At 43.1% G+C, this 15,694-nt stretch overlaps 1 non-coding gene across 1 annotated transcript; it reads right to left on the bottom strand.

Moving 5' to 3' along the window:
• Window positions 1-11,995: 11,995 nt before the first annotated feature.
• On the bottom strand, window positions 11,996-12,102 carry LOC113001799 (small nucleolar RNA R71). The gene has a single exon (XR_003267285.1). It is a non-coding gene; the product is annotated as a small nucleolar RNA R71 (small nucleolar RNA).
• Between the last annotated feature and the right edge of the window lie 3,592 nt (window positions 12,103-15,694).

Genomic DNA, 15,694 nt, shown 5'->3' with positions numbered 1-15,694 from the left:
AATATGCCGTCAAGACTTTGGGCGGATAGGGTATGGCCCGGCCGTATTAGCCAGTGTTTCACCAATGCTGGAATGATGTCCGAGGAGGAGGTGGCCGCAATAGAAGAGGAGTTCCCTCAAGACCCACCAAATTTCGTGCAACCATGCCACCCCGATTCCCAAGTGGGGAACTGGCGCATAATAAGCCAGTCAGAAGTCTATACCACTGATTCAATGTAATTAGAGCCTATAGATTTCCTTTCTCTTTGTTTTGTGAAACCTACCTTATTAAATAAACAAAGAGATCTTGTTTCATCTGTTCTTGCAGTTCCACCTTTTCTCATATCATTTTGCATGTTTTTGTTTATTTTGTCTTGTTTGGTATAGATATGAGGGTCGATTCTTTGAGGATCCTAACGATGAGGGTTTGACGATCGATTTCGACCGAGATGTAAGCCAAATGATGAACGAATAAGAGGAAGAGGACGTCCTTTCACCAGAGTTGGAGAGGTTGATCGCTCAGGAAGAATGTGAAATGAAGCTTCACCAAGAAAAAACCGAATTGGTAAACTTGGGGACCACGAAGGAAAATAAAGAAGTAAAGGTAGGAACCGGTATGACCGCGCCTATCCGCCAAGGCTTGATAACCCTTCTTGAAGAGTATCAAGATGTCTTTGCGTGGTCATATCAAGACATGCCCGATCTGGATTCCGACATTGTGCAGCATAAGTTGCCTTTGAATCCTGGGTCTTCCCCGGTTAAGAAAAAGTTACGAAGAATGAGACCCGAGATGTCTTTAAAAATTAAAGAAGAAGTAAGGAAGCAATTTGATGCAGGGTTCTTAGCTGTAGCTCGGTACCTAGAGTGGGTGGCCAACATTGTCCCAGTCCCAAAAAAGGATGGCAAGGTTCGAATATGTGTAGACTACTGGGACTTGAACCGAGCCAGTCCTAAAGACAATTTTCCCCTGCCACACATTGATATATTGGTAGATAATACAGCCAAGTTCGCCCTTTTCTCATTTATGGATGGTTTCTCGGGTATAATCAAATAAAGATGGCACCCGAAGATGTAGAGAAGACCACTTTCGTCACCCTATGGGGGACGTTCTGCTATAAAGTGATGGCCTTCGGACTGAAAAATGCTGGGGCAACCTATTAGCGTGCCATGGTGGTGTTGTTCCATGATATGATGCATAAGGAAATAGAGGTCTACGTAGATGACATGATTGCCAAGTCTCGAACTGAGGACGAACACCTTGTCAATCTGCGTAAGCTGTTTGGAAGGTTGCGGAAATACCAACTAAAACTAAACCCAACCAAATGCACCTTCGGGGTAAAGTCGGGGAAGTTGCTAGGATTTATCGTAAGTCAGAAAGGGATAGAGATAGATCCCGAGAAAGTAAAGGCCATCCTTGAAATGCCGGAACCACACACGGAGAAGTAGGTTCGGGGGTTCTTGGGCAGGTTGAATTATATCGCGAGATTTATCTCGCAACTCACCCCTACCTGTGAGCCCATTTTCAAGCTATTACGTAAGAACCAGGCGGTCCTGTGGAACAGTGACTGCCAAGAGGCCTTGAGAAGATCAAACAGAGTCTCGCAAACCCCCCGATGCTCATGCCACCTGTAACAGGAAGACCTCTTTTCCTGTACATGACCGTGTTGGACGAGTCTATGGGGTGTGTGTTGGGTCAGCACGATGATTCTAGGAAAAAGGAGCAAGCCATCTACTATCTAAGCAAGAAGTTTACCGCATGTGAGATGAATTACTCAATGCTGGAAAGGACGTGTTGTGCTCTGGTATGGGCATCACATCGGCTTAGGCAGTACATGCTCAGCCATACCACGTGGCTTATCTCCAAAATGGATCCCGTGAAATACATCTTTGAGAAATCGGCCCTCACGGGACGAATCGCTAGGTGGCAGGTACTATTATCTGAATTCGATATCGTTTACGTCACCCAAAAGGCGGTAAAGGGAAGTGCCTTAGCAGATTATTTGGCCCAGCAGCCCCTCCAGGATTATCGGCCGATGCACCCCGAGTTCCCAGATGAAGATATCATGGCCCTGTTTGAAGAGAAGCGGACGCACGAGGACATAGACAAATGGATTGTTTACTTCGATGGGGCATCTAACGCTTTGGGCCACGGAGTAGGGGCAGTCCTGGTATCCCTGGATGATCAGTGTATTCCTTTCACGGCTAGGCTAGGTTTTGATTGTACCAACAATATGGCCGAGTACGAAGCATGCGCCATCGGGGTTCAGGCGGCCATTGATTTTGATGTAAAACTACTCAAGGTGTATGGAGACTCAGCTTTGGTGATACGCCAGTTGAAAGGAGAATGGGAAACTAGGGATCCGAAGTTGATACCCTATCAAACTCACATCTTGAGGTTAGCCAAGTACTTTGACGACATTTCTTTCCACCACATACCTCGGGAAGAGAATCAAATGGCTGATGCATTAGCCACCCTGGCATCCATGTTTCAACTTGCCCCACACGGGGATCTGCCGTACATCGAATTCAAATCTCAGGGAAGGCCGGCATATTGTTATGCAATAGAGGAAGAGCGGGATGGGAAACCGTGGTATTTCGACATCAAACAATATGTTGAGAACAAAGAATACCCACCAGGGATTTCTGACAATGACAAAAGGACGTTGAGGAGATTGGCTACTGGTTTCTTTGTAAGTGGTACCATCCTGTACAAACGGAACCACGATATGACCCTCCTACGATGCGTAGATGCCAAAAAGGCAAACTTCATGATTGAGGAGATCCACGAGGGTTCCTTTGGGACACATGCCAATGGGCATGCTATGGCCAGAAAAATCCTTAGGGCCGGTTATTATTGGCTCACTATGGAAAGCGATTGTTGCGCTCATGTAAGGAAATGTCATAAATGTCAGGCATACGCGGACAATGTCAATGTTCCGCCACATCCTCTGAATGTTATGTCCGCTCCTTGGCCTTTTTCCATGTGGGGAATAGATGTCATTGGGGCCATCGAACCCAAAGCGTCGAATGGTCACCGCTTCATTCTTGTGGCGATAGATTACTTCACCAAATGGGTCGAAGCGGCTTCTTATACTAATGTCACAAGGAGTGTGGTAGTCCGATTCATCAAGAGGGAGCTGATTTGTCGATACGGACTCCCTAGGAAAATCATTACTGACAATGGCACCAATCTGAACAACAAGATGATGTAGGAAATGTGCGAGGATTTCAAGATCCCGCATCATTACTCCACCCCTTATCGGTCGAAGATGAATGGGGCTGTAGAGGCTGCGAATAAAAATATTAAGAAGATTGTTCAGAAGATGACAGTGTCATACAAAGATTGGCATGAGATGTTGCCTTTCGCCCTGCACGAATATAGAACCTCGGTACGAACTTCTACTGGGGCAACGCCGTATTCTTTGGTTTATGGGATGGAAGCAGTACTCCCATTTGAGGTGGAGGTTCCTTCTCAGAGGATAATAGCGGAATCCGGCCTAGAAGAGTCAGAATGGGCTCAAGCACGCTACGACCAACTTAACCTTATTGAAGGTAAGCGTTTGGCAGCCATGAGCCATGGGCGTCTGTATCAACGAAGGATAAAGAACGCATTCGACAAGAAGGTACGCCCGCGCAAGTTCAACGAGGGGGACCTCGTGTTGAAGAAGATGTCCCACGCTGTTAAGGATAATCGAGGCAAGTGGGCCCCGAATTATGAAGAACCTTTCGTGGTGAAAAGAGCTTTTTCTGGGGGTGCTCTGATACTCACCCACATGGATGGCGAGGAGCTGCCCTCGCCCGTGAACTCCGATGTAGTTAAACGATATTACGCTTGAAGTCTGGGGCAATCGAGAGGACCGTTGCATGCTTTTATTTCTGAGTTTTTCTCGTTCTTCTGGGTTTCCTCTAGGGATTCCCGTTCACTATACTTGTCTCGTTTCTTTGAAAAGAAAAGATGGGCAAGGTTTCAGTCCTCCCTTTGGTTTCAAGCCTTTAGTTTTGTTATAACCTGAGCCCTCTTCGCTCGGTTCATGGGGTGCCCCAAATGCTTAATTAAAATTGAACCTAACCGGCCTTCACTAAAAAATCATCACATTAGAAACATTCATACATGCACATGCACATGCACATGCATATCTTGTGATAGGAAGGAGCAGAATCGTCTCAGGCCACGGTCAGAAGTCAAGACAAGTCAATGGCAGAAATCAACCAAGGTAAGACGATGAGCGGTCACGATTGGCCGCATATTGTTTGTCTCCTACTCGCAGGTACTTAGGGATGGAGGCAAATGGAGGATAGGGTCACGACCGACCAATCGTCACCCCTTCCCGGCGCTGGGCCAGCGGAGAACGTCGCTGCAAGGCAGCCCAGTATCCTTTGAATTCACAGTATTTTACTACTATTGTTTGTTTTTAAATAAGTAATTGACGCCTAATTCTAACTTAAGTAGGTTCAAGTAGGCAAAACGCTAACCCATAAGAGGGGGGGAAGGCATGGTTAATGTATCCTTAAAAAAAAAAAATTGGCAGGTTAGCTCGCCTGGGCGAGCTGAGCTCGCCTGAGCGAGCAACCCCTGCATTCAAAATATAAAAAACGAGGGAGGGGAACGTTTTTGTATCCAAAAACTTCCACCCCCCCCCCCCTTCATTCAAAAGAGAGAACTCACGAAGGCTTGCGGTTTTTGCACCCCTAAGCCACTTTTGGTTGCAGTTTGCTTTCATTTTTGGTGTTTCTACTCACTCCAACAAGTAAGTATTCAATCCTTGAGTTTTTTGCTTCCCATTGGAGTATTTTCTTCATCTTTTGATGCTCTAAATTGTGAGAACGTGCTTATATTTGTGGGGCAGTTTTGGGTTGTTTTTATGCTTGATTTCTTGAGTTGAGGATTTGAATGAGAAGGCCTTAGGCCTATGTTGTGTTCTGAAGCAATGGGGCATGCCACATTGCCCCCATTCTCTTGCAATTTATGTCCAAACGTGCACCCACCAAGTGCTCGGTGAAATGCCCCAACGATATATGAATATGGTTTTGCAAAATTGGGATGGTGGAACTGTTTTATGTATGTAGAGACAGCATAGGAGATTCAAAATAGGTACCCACATGCAATTTCAAGCTTAGGAACCCAAACTTTAGCTTTAATGCAAGAAAACATACTCATGGCTAGGAACCCAAAATTTGGTTTTAGAATTGGAAAAGCATGAAAATTAGGACTTGCTTGCGAGAGTTTTTACCTGAAATTGTTCAGCCCCATGATTGATACTTTGCACCTAGGTATTGATACTTTGCACCTAGGTAACGTGGGAAATGCTTTTCAATGGTATGTATATATAGGTAAATAAAAGAGGCATGAAATTCTTTGCAAAGGGTGAATGAATATTGAGGTTGCTTCCTAAATGAATGTATGATAGCATGGAATTCTCTTTTGAATGCAAGTGTGTGCAGGATGTAATTAGCTTTCCAATATGCATATAAATAAATGTGAGAGAAACAATAAATTTTGTATGATATATATTTCAAATGTGTGTAGGTAGTTTGTAATAGTAAATGTTTAGGATATAATTAAGTGTGAACTTTGACGCAATGCCTTGGGCGTGAGAATGTATGTTCTTTTCAAATGCATATATGTGTATGACAATTAGAATGTGTTGGATGTCCCTCTATGTTGATATAAATAGTAGGATATTCCACACATACACGTGTGCATAAATAGATTATATGAGTTCGTTCTAAAATCAGAGGGATTAGCATGACATTTTTTGCGTTAAGATAAGCATTGTCTTGTAAAACTAACTTCTAAATGTTTGTTCTCGCAGGAAATGGCCCCAAAGAAGCTTGCTTCAAAGAGATCCAGGAAGGATAAAGCGGCTGAAGGAACCAGTTCCGCTCCCGAATATGACAGCCATCATTTTAGGAGCGCTGAGCACCAGCAGCGCTTCGAGGCCATCAAGGGATGGTCATTTCTCCGGGAGCGACACATCCAGCTCAGGGACGACGAGTATACCGACTTCCAGGAGGAGATAGTTCGCCGGCGGTGGGCATCGGTGGTTACCCCCATAGCCAAGTTCGACCCAGACATAGTCCTCGAGTTTTATGCCAATGCTTGGCCTACAGAGGAGGGTGTACGAGATATGCGATCCTGGGTGAGGGGTCAGTGGATCCCGTTCGATGCGGATGGTCTCAGCGGAGGAGGGCCAGGAGTGCGAGTATGGCCAGAGGAGGAACCAGGCCGATGGGTTTGATGAGGAGGCCATCGCCCAGTTGCTGTGTATACCGGGGCAGGATTTTGCCCGGACTGCTGCTGGAAGACGGGTGCGGATCATGCGCACCAACATGACCACCCTGACTCAGATCTGGATGACTTTGCTTCTCAGCAACATCTAGCCCAGCGATCATAATTCTGACCTCCCCCTGCCGAAGTGTCAGCTGGTGTACGCCATCCTGACACAGATGAGCATTCACGTGGCTCAATTAATCGCTGATGCCATCTATCTATTTGCAGGTATGGCGTCTACCAGGCACCCTCTGGACTCGGATAAGTCCAACAGGGCCCTGGGATTTCCCGCTTTGATCACAGGACTCTACCAGTCGTTCGGAGTCCCCGTCGCACCTAGCAAGGTGATCCGGCCACCCATCACCCAAGCTTTTATTGAGAAGTATTGCACGCAGAGACAGGCCAAGGGGGATGCTCCGCAGGCCGCAGATGCGCAGTATTTGCGGCATTTGGTTCGCCAACAGGCGGCCAACCACCGAGCGCATGTACAGACCCATGATTGTCTTTACCAGTTGAGCCTCAGCCTACAGAGCCAGGGTTTTACTTCTTTTCCGTGCCCTACTCCGGATCAGTTCAGGGCAGAGGTCGCATGGCCCAGAGATTGGCCTGAGGCTCGGGCAGGAGAGGCACCAGTAGAGGCTCCCGACGAGGCAGATGAGGCTCGCGAGGACGAGGAGATGACCGATTTACTTGATTTCTTAGGAGGGAGCGGAGCCACATGATTGGGAGATCCCTTGATCCGTATTTTTTTTTGTTTCCATTTTTTCTTGTTACATATCATCTTATTTTTGTTCGACTAAGGGACTGACGTTTGTTTCGTGTTGATTGACTTTTGTTTTGTACATACATATCGGTTGAGTCGTTACATTAGTACTTGTTTCGTTGTTGTCAATAGTGTTTGTGGAAATTCCGGAATCACGTAGAATTTTTTCATTTAGGAACGTCGTCCTAAAATTAAAATGAACCAAAATCATGATAAAAAAGGAAAGAAATGTTGTGAATAAAATGTCTGCGTATATAAAGAAAAAGGAAAATATGCATAGAAGGGTTTTTTTATAAAAAATACGTATAAAGGAATTCTTGTGTGTGTGAGCAACAAGTGTATATAAAGAAATTTTTGTATGAACCATAAGCGTGTGTTGGGAAAAATGGAAAAAATCTTTGAGCGTAAATAGGGTTTGTATATAGACCATGTGACGTAAAGAGAAAGAGTTCCAATGCGTGTACAGAAAAAAGTTTGTCATATACAAAGAAAAATTTCTTCATAGAGAACCATAGGTGTATAATTTTGTGAATATATAAAAATGAAACAAAAAGGAAAAAGAAAGAAAGACCGCGAAGGTCGACATGTTCTAGTTAAGAAGTATAAATCATTCGTAAAGAGCAAACGTATCTTCTGGAAACGAGGGACTGACGCTAAGAGTTTATTTTCCGGAATAACCGAGATAAGAATGGATGAATTCATTGAACTGATGAAAGAACATAATTGGGAAACGTTGGGTCTGTTTGTGTAAATTCTTGACCGTAGTATCACAACGCCGTAAATGGGATGCTTTAGTGCCCACCTGGCTGTGGCCATGACTAATTTTGCACATTGTTTCCAAATCATCATTGTCGCGCGTGCCTTGTGGATTAATATAGAAGTTCGGCCCGAGACCGACACCTTGACACCCAAATTTGTTTTGCCCCAGATATCAAGATTGGGTTCCCACGATAAAAGACCCCATTGAAACACAACCTTAGACTTTTTGAACCTTGGCCTATAAAAAAGAATCCTCATTCCTTCCCCGAAGCAAAGGATAGCGGAATCTCCTCAAGGGAGAGCGAATAGAATGCTAAAACCCGATTTCCCAAAGAAAGGGATGGGGAAGGAGGAGTGAAAAGAAAGAAAAGGAAGAAATGGAAAGAAAGAAAAAAAATGAAAATAAAGAAAAGAACAAAAAAAGAAAAGGAAGGATTCCCGATCGAAGATCGAAGGGAAATAAAAATGGAAAATCGGAGGAAAACAGAGTAATTCCCAATTAATGCAAGAAAGAGAATAGAGAACCTTTAGACTAGATAAATTTTCGGCAAGATAAGTGACCGCCGGCAAAGGAAAACCCATTTTTGGTGTCTCTTCCTTTCGAATTGCCATTCAAAGTCATTCTCGACTGGCGATATCCTGCCCCACATAAGAGGAAAAGACCGAAACACCCAGCTTCCTCTCCAAAAACACTACCCTCGAGAAAATCCTATTGGTCCGTGATCGTACGTTTGATCTTTGATTCGGTAGGAAATCGTGTGCAAAATAAAGTCATGGTGCAGTTATGGTTTGGGAATAGGATAAAACACTTGCCTGTGTGAGTTTTATACACTATGAGTGATTTATTTTCAGCTTAGCCCGATGTTTCCCCTGCATGTTCATTTAAAAGCTAAAAGTTGACATCCTGCCTTTCATTCTCGGTTACAAGGAAGATTACCCTTGGCACAAGTATATTGTTTCTCTAAGATATGGTGCTCTCGCGAATGATTTATTTTTCTTTGCAAAAAGCATGTTTCCCTTTTAGGTGGAAAAACCCGGTGGACCGTTCGGTCTTGCCAACAAACTTTTTTCGGAGCCCGATGAATGTTATCGCCTAGCGCTGTTCATGCATCCTCCACCAACGAGTCTGGAGCCCCGCGAAGTTATTGCGTAGCGCTGTTCGCTAATTCTCCATTCTCCACTTTTTTTCGGAGCCCCATGAATGTTATTGCCTAGTGCTATTCATGCATCCTCCAACTACGAGTCTGGAGCCCCGCGAAGTTATTGCGTAGCGCTGTTCGCCAATTCTCCATTCTCCACTTTTTTTTGGAGCCCCATGAATGTTATTGCCTAGCGCTGTTCATGCATCCTCCACCTACGAGTCTGGAGCCCCGCGAAGTTATTGCGTAGTGCTGTTCGCCAATTCTCCATTCTCCACTTTTTTTCGGAGCCCCATGAATGTTATTGCCTAGCGCTGTTCATGCATCCTCCACTAACGAGTCTGGAGCCTCGCGAAGTTATTGCATAGCGCTGTTACCCAATTCTCCATTCTCCACTTTTTTTCGGAGCCCCATCAATGTTATTGCCTAGCGCTGTTCATGCATCCTCCACCTTCGAGTCTGGAGCCCCGCAAAGTTATTGCGTAGCTGATGTGCCATCATTTTCTTCTATTTTCTAAACCCTTTTTGCACCATTTTAATTATTGATTGGTCTTAATTGTCAATTAATTAGGAAGTTTTATTATTTGGGCTCATTTAGCTAATTTGATGTTTTTAATCTAATTTCAGGAATTAATGAAACATTGGGCTTAATCCGGATTTTGGTTGTGGACTTGAAGAGGGCAAATAAAGAAGCGCTTACCTTAGTTAATTTCTAATTAGGAAATTTCACAATTTTATTTTATGTTGTTCAGTGTTTATTTCGTTTTGGGCCAGAGTATTGTAATAGGGCCCAGTGACTTTGAGTGACTCTTTTTAAATAGCTGCCTTGGGATTCGTGCAGGGCATTCTATTCTGCTATGCTATTTTCATTATTCAGAGCTTTGGTTTTAGGTTTTCACGTTTTTTTGTGTCCTTGTTACAGTTTTCGTTCTTAATGCAAATTTCCGTTTTCTGCTTCTAATTACGAGTTCATTCTTGCTTCTTCATCTACTTTCATTTACGTTTCTGTTCATTTACGTTCTTGTTAATTTACGTTTCTGCTTCATGTTTCATTTGCGTTTTCTGTTTGAATCCATGGAAGGCTAGATTTTCTGGTGTTGTTTCCTTTTGAGGATGAAGCCCAACTCTCTTTGAGGTTTCGTTTGTAATGTGGTTTCCTGGCAGTTTTCCCTTCACCAGTTATCCCAATTTCGTGAATATTAATCAGTGCACGCTTCGTGTTCGATTAATTGCCTCTGAGCCTAACTTGCGTTCATGCTTAATGGACGAAGGGCTAACTGGTGTATGTGGTGCCTAATCACGTATTGAAAACCCTAAGTTGATTTTCGCTTAGTAAATTGAAATAGGGTTGGATTAAGTGGTTGAATGTTAGGGACGAATTCTCCATAACCCAGGATAAGAGAGTGGCTTCTGAATCAGAGGAAACAACCCGTTTTTAATATTAGTAGTTTCGTATTCCATTTTATTTGTTCTGCTCTTTAATTACAAAACAACCAACCCCCCCCCCCATCGTTACTGTTACTGCAAGTATATTATGAACATTTGGCTTGTCACTGCTCGTTGGGAAACGACCTAGGATCACTTCCTAGTTACTGCATTTTCATGTTTATTTGATTCGGGTACGGCCTCGATCAAATTTGGCGCCGTTGCCGGGGAGCAGTGTCCAAAGGTTCATAATAGCTAGCTAGTGTTGTGTCTTTAATCCTTTCGTGTTTTAATTGTTAGTATTGTGTTAGTGTTGATTAGTGTCCTGGTATTTTGTTTAATGTGTGTTCTGTTTCAGTTTTACCATTAAGCGTTTCCCCTGTTTCAGTCTTGGGTCTTTTGCTGTGAAGATTGTGCTTGAAAACAGAGTAGTAGTAGAAATCAGCTTGCGGAAAAACAGAGTAGTAGTAGAAATCAAATAGAGACGGATTTTAGCGACCACCCATGCTGAATTAATTGGGATTTTTTGTTTTAGTAGCTAGGGTTGTTATTTTTGGCTGAATTTTTTTGTGGTAACTTCTTTTAATCCATATTTTGTGGGAAAAATAGCTAGAGCCTTTAGTTTGGTCAGATTTGAAAGTTCCAAAAAACTAGCAAATTTTATGTTTGTCAAAACTTCAAACGGCCATAACTTTTGCTCCGGTTATCAGAATCGCAATTATTATATATGCATTTGGGGTAGAAAAAAATTTCCTACGCCATGGCAGGCAGCCGTAGGCCGGCTGAGGTCTCCATCGTCCAAAAAAAGCGATTCTGTCAAAAGTTTTTTATTTTTCAAGTTTTATTCACTTATTTTTCTTAACCTACCATTTTTAGCTTTCATAGTTAGACTTTGAATTTTTGTCTGAAATTTTTTGTGCTATCTTCTCATCATTTTATAGGGTTGCTCACAAAATTTCAAGTCATTTGGATATCATTTGAGGGTAGCTGTAGTTCAAACCTACACCTTTATTTACATGACAAGGCAACTAGTTGTGTGCATGCTGAATGTAGTGTATGACTAGAGGCAATCCATCTGACTTACAACCCTTTGATCCTGAGATAGATAGGACATTTCATAGATTAGTTAGGCATCATTTTATACCTTTTGATCATTCTGAGCATTCCATAACTGGTGAATCTGTGCATTCTGTTATTGGTGATTTTGAACATCCTGATCTTGAGCATTATAATTTTGAGCATTCTGATTCTGAGCATTCTGATTTTGCACATTCTGAGAACATGGCACAACCTCCACCTCGTGAGAGGACTCTAAGGGAAATGGCTGCACCTGATTTCACCTACGAAAGCTTGTGCATCCAATACCCTGATGAGGATGTCCCATATGTTCTTAAAACTGGACTGATTCATTTGCTTCCAAAGTTTCATGGCCTTGCAGGTGAAGACCCGCACAAACATTTGAAAGAATTTCACATTGTCTGCTCCACCATGAAACCCCCAGATGTCCAAGAGGATCACATATTTCTGAAGGCTTTTCCTCATTCATTAGAGGGAGTGGCAAAGGACTGGCTGTATTACCTTGCTCCAAGGTCCATCACGAGCTGGGATGACCTTAAGAGAGTATTCTTAGAAAAAATTTTCCCTGCTTCCAGGACCACAGCCATCAGGAAGGATATCTCAGGTATTAGACAACTCAGTGGAGAGAGCCTGTATGAGTACTGGGAGAGATTTAAGAAACTATGTGCCAGTTGCCCCCACCATCAGATTTCAGAACAGCTTCTTCTCCAATATTTTTATGAAGGACTCAGTAATATGGAGAGAAGTATGATAGATGCTGCCAGTGGTGGAGCCCTTGGAGACATGACTCCTGCTGAAGCCAGAAATTTAATTGAGAAGATGGCCTCCAACTCCCAGCAGTTTAGTGCCAGAATTGATGCCATAGTCATTAGAGGAGTGCATGAGGTAGCTACAAACCCATCTGCATCATCTGAAACTAAGAAGCTTGAAGGCAAACTGGATGCATTGGTCAACTTGGTAACCCAGCTGGCCTTGAATCAGAAATCTGTACCTGTCGCAAGGGTTTGTGGTTTGTGCTCCTCTGCTGACCACCATACAGACCTTTGCCCTTCCATGCAGCAACCTGGAGCAATTGAGCAGCCTGAAGCTTATGCTGCAAATATTTACAATAGACCTCCTCAACCTCAGCAGCAAAATCAACCACAGCAAAACAATTATGACCTTTCCAGCAATAGATACAACCCTGGATGGAGGAATCACCCTAACCTCAGATGGTCTAGCCCTCAGCAACAACAGCAGCCTGCTCCTTCCTTCCAAAATGCTGCTGGCCCAAGCAGACCATACATTCCTCCACCAATCCAACAACAGCAACAACCCCAGAAATAGCCAACAGTTGAGGCCCCTCCACAACCTTCCCTCGAAGAACTTGTGAGGCAAATGACTATGCAGAACATGCAGTTTCAGCAAGAGACCAGAGCCTCCATTCAGAGCTTAACCAATCAGATGGGACAATTAGCTACCCAATTGAATCAACAACAGTCCCAGAATTCTGACAAGCTGCCTTCTCAAGCTGTCCAAAATCCCAAAAATGTCAGTGCCATTTCATTGAGGTCGGGAAAGCAATGTCAAGGACCTCAACCCGTAGCACCTTCCTCATCTGCAAATGAACCTGCCAAACTTCACTCTATTCCAGAAAAAGGTGATGACAAAAATTTACCTAACAATTTCTGTGCAGGTGAATCTTCTTCCACAGGTAATTCTGATTTGCAGAAGCAGCACATTCCCCCTCTTCCATTCCCTCCAAGAGCAGTTTCCAACAAAAAAATGGAAGAGGCAGAGAAAGAGATCTTGGAAACGTTTAGAAAGGTAAAGGTAAACATACCTCTGTTGGATGCAATAAAGCAAATTCTAAGATATGCCAAATTCTTGAAGGAGTTGTGCACTAATAAGCGGAAGCTTAAAGGAAGTGAACGGATTAGCATGGGCAGAAATGTCTCCGCATTGATTGGTAAATCTGTTCCTCAAATTCCTGAAAAATGCAAAGATCCAGGTACATTCAGCATACCTTGTATCATAGGGAATAGTAAGTTTGACAATGCCATGCTAGATTTAGGAGCTTCTGTTAGTGTTATGCCTCTGTCTATTTTTAATTCTCTATCTCTAGGTCCCTTGCAGTCAACTGATGTGGTAATTCATTTAGCTAATAGAAGTGTTGCCTATCCTGTTGGTTTCATAGAAGATGTCTTAGTTAGAGTTGGTGAACTGATTTTCCCTGTTGATTTTTATATCTTGAATATGGAAGATGGATTTTCTCAAGGATTACTTCCCATCATTCTAGGCAGACCCTTTATGAAAACTGCTAGAACTAAGATAGATGTTTATGCAGGCACACTGTCCATGGAGTTTGGTGATATAACTGTTCATTTTAATATTCTGGATGCTATGAAATACCCATCTGAAGATCTTTCTGTATTTCGTGCTGAAATAATTGACCATGTTGTTGATGAATACATGACTGATCTTTATTCTAATCTGCATGCCTCTCACTCTTCATGCATTGAGTCTGAAATTGTACTTGATCATATGTCTGAATTTGATGCTGAGAGTGAATCTGAGAGTGATATTGATTGCATGCCTGGTGGTGGTGTTTTACCTCTTGAGATTGATTTTATAGAGTCAGATAGGACTAACCATGTTTCAGGAAGTACACATACCTCTGACTTTCTTTATGAGGTAAAGGCTGAGAAACCATCTCCTTCTACCACTGTCCAGCCGACCACACCAGAATTGAAGCCTCTGCCATCAAATTTAAAATATGCTTACTTGGATGATAGCAAGAGTTTTCCAGTGATTATATCTGCCTCCCTTGCTGATGAGCAAGAGGAGAAGTTGTTGTCAGTTCTCAAGAAGCATAAGAAGGCTATAGGCTGGACCCTGGCGGACATTCCTGGTATTAGCCCATCCACATGTATGCATCGAATAAATTTAGAGGATGGAGCTAAACCAGTAAGACAGCCACAGAGAAGACTAAACCCGGTGATTCTTGATGTAGTGAAGAAGGAGATAACCAAGCTTTTGCAAGCTGGAATCATTTATCCTATCTCCGACAGCCAATGGGTGAGTCCCGTCCAGGTAGTCCCGAAAAAGACTGGCCTCACAGTGATCAGAAATGAGAAGGAGGAGCTGATTCCTACTCGGGTGCAGAACAGTTGGAGAGTCTGCATTGACTATAGGAGGCTGAACCAGGTTACCAAAAAGGACCATTTTCCCCTGCCATTCATTGACCAGATGCTTGAACGCCTGGCAGGTAAATCCCACTACTATTTCCTTGATGGTTTTTCTGGTTATATGCAAATTACTATTGCTCCTGAGGATCAGGAAAAGACCACATTCACCTACCCCTTCGGCACTTTTGCTTATAGGAGGATGCCTTTCGGCCTGTGCAATGCCCCTGGTACCTTCCAGCGGTGCATGATTAGCATTTTCAGTGATTTTTTAGAAAATTGCATAGAGGTGTTTATGGATGATTTCACTGTATATGGATCCTCTTTTGATGGTTGTTTGAATAGTTTGGAAAAAGTTTTGAATAGATGCATTGAAACTAACCTTGTTCTAAATTTTGAAAAATGTCATTTTATGGTTGAGCAAGGTATAGTTTTAGGCCACATTATTTCCAATAAGGGCATTGAAGTAGATCCTGCAAAAATTTCTGTTATTTCACAATTGCCTTACCCCTCTTGTGTGCGAGAGGTGTGATCTTTTCTTGGTCATGCAGGATTCTACAGGCGATTTATAAGGGATTTTAGCAAAGTAGCCCTTCCACTGTCCAACTTGTTGCAAAAGGAGGTGGAGTTTGACTTTAATGACAGATGCAAAGAGGCTTTTGATTGCCTCAAAAGAGCGTTGACTACCACCCCCATCATCCAGGCACCCGATTGGACAGCCCCTTTTGAGCTTATGTGTGATGCATCAAATTATGCGTTGGGGGCTGTCCTTGCTCAGAAAATTGATAAATTGCCCAGGGTGATATATTATGCTTCTAGGACTTTAGATGCTGCCCAAGCAAATTATACTACTACTGAGAAAGAGCTTCTAGCCATAGTTTTTGCTCTTGAAAAATTTCGATCTTATTTGCTTGGTACTCGCATTATTGTTTATACTGACCATGCAGCTCTAAAGTACTTGTTGAAGAAGGCTGATTCTAAGCCTAGGTTGATCCGATGGATGCTCTGGCTCCAAGAGTTTGACTTGGAGATCCGTGATAGGAGCGGAGCACAAAATCTAGTTGCTGATCATTTGAGTCGGATCGAACGTGTCTCTGATGCAGATTCACCTATTCGG

The sequence above is a fragment of the Glycine max genome, chromosome 5, assembly GCF_000004515.6.
Source record: "Glycine max cultivar Williams 82 chromosome 5, Glycine_max_v4.0, whole genome shotgun sequence".
Taxonomy (NCBI): domain Eukaryota; kingdom Viridiplantae; phylum Streptophyta; class Magnoliopsida; order Fabales; family Fabaceae; genus Glycine; species Glycine max.
The sequence above is the reverse complement of the archived record's forward strand: the minus strand, read 5'-3'. Positions and strand labels throughout refer to the sequence as shown.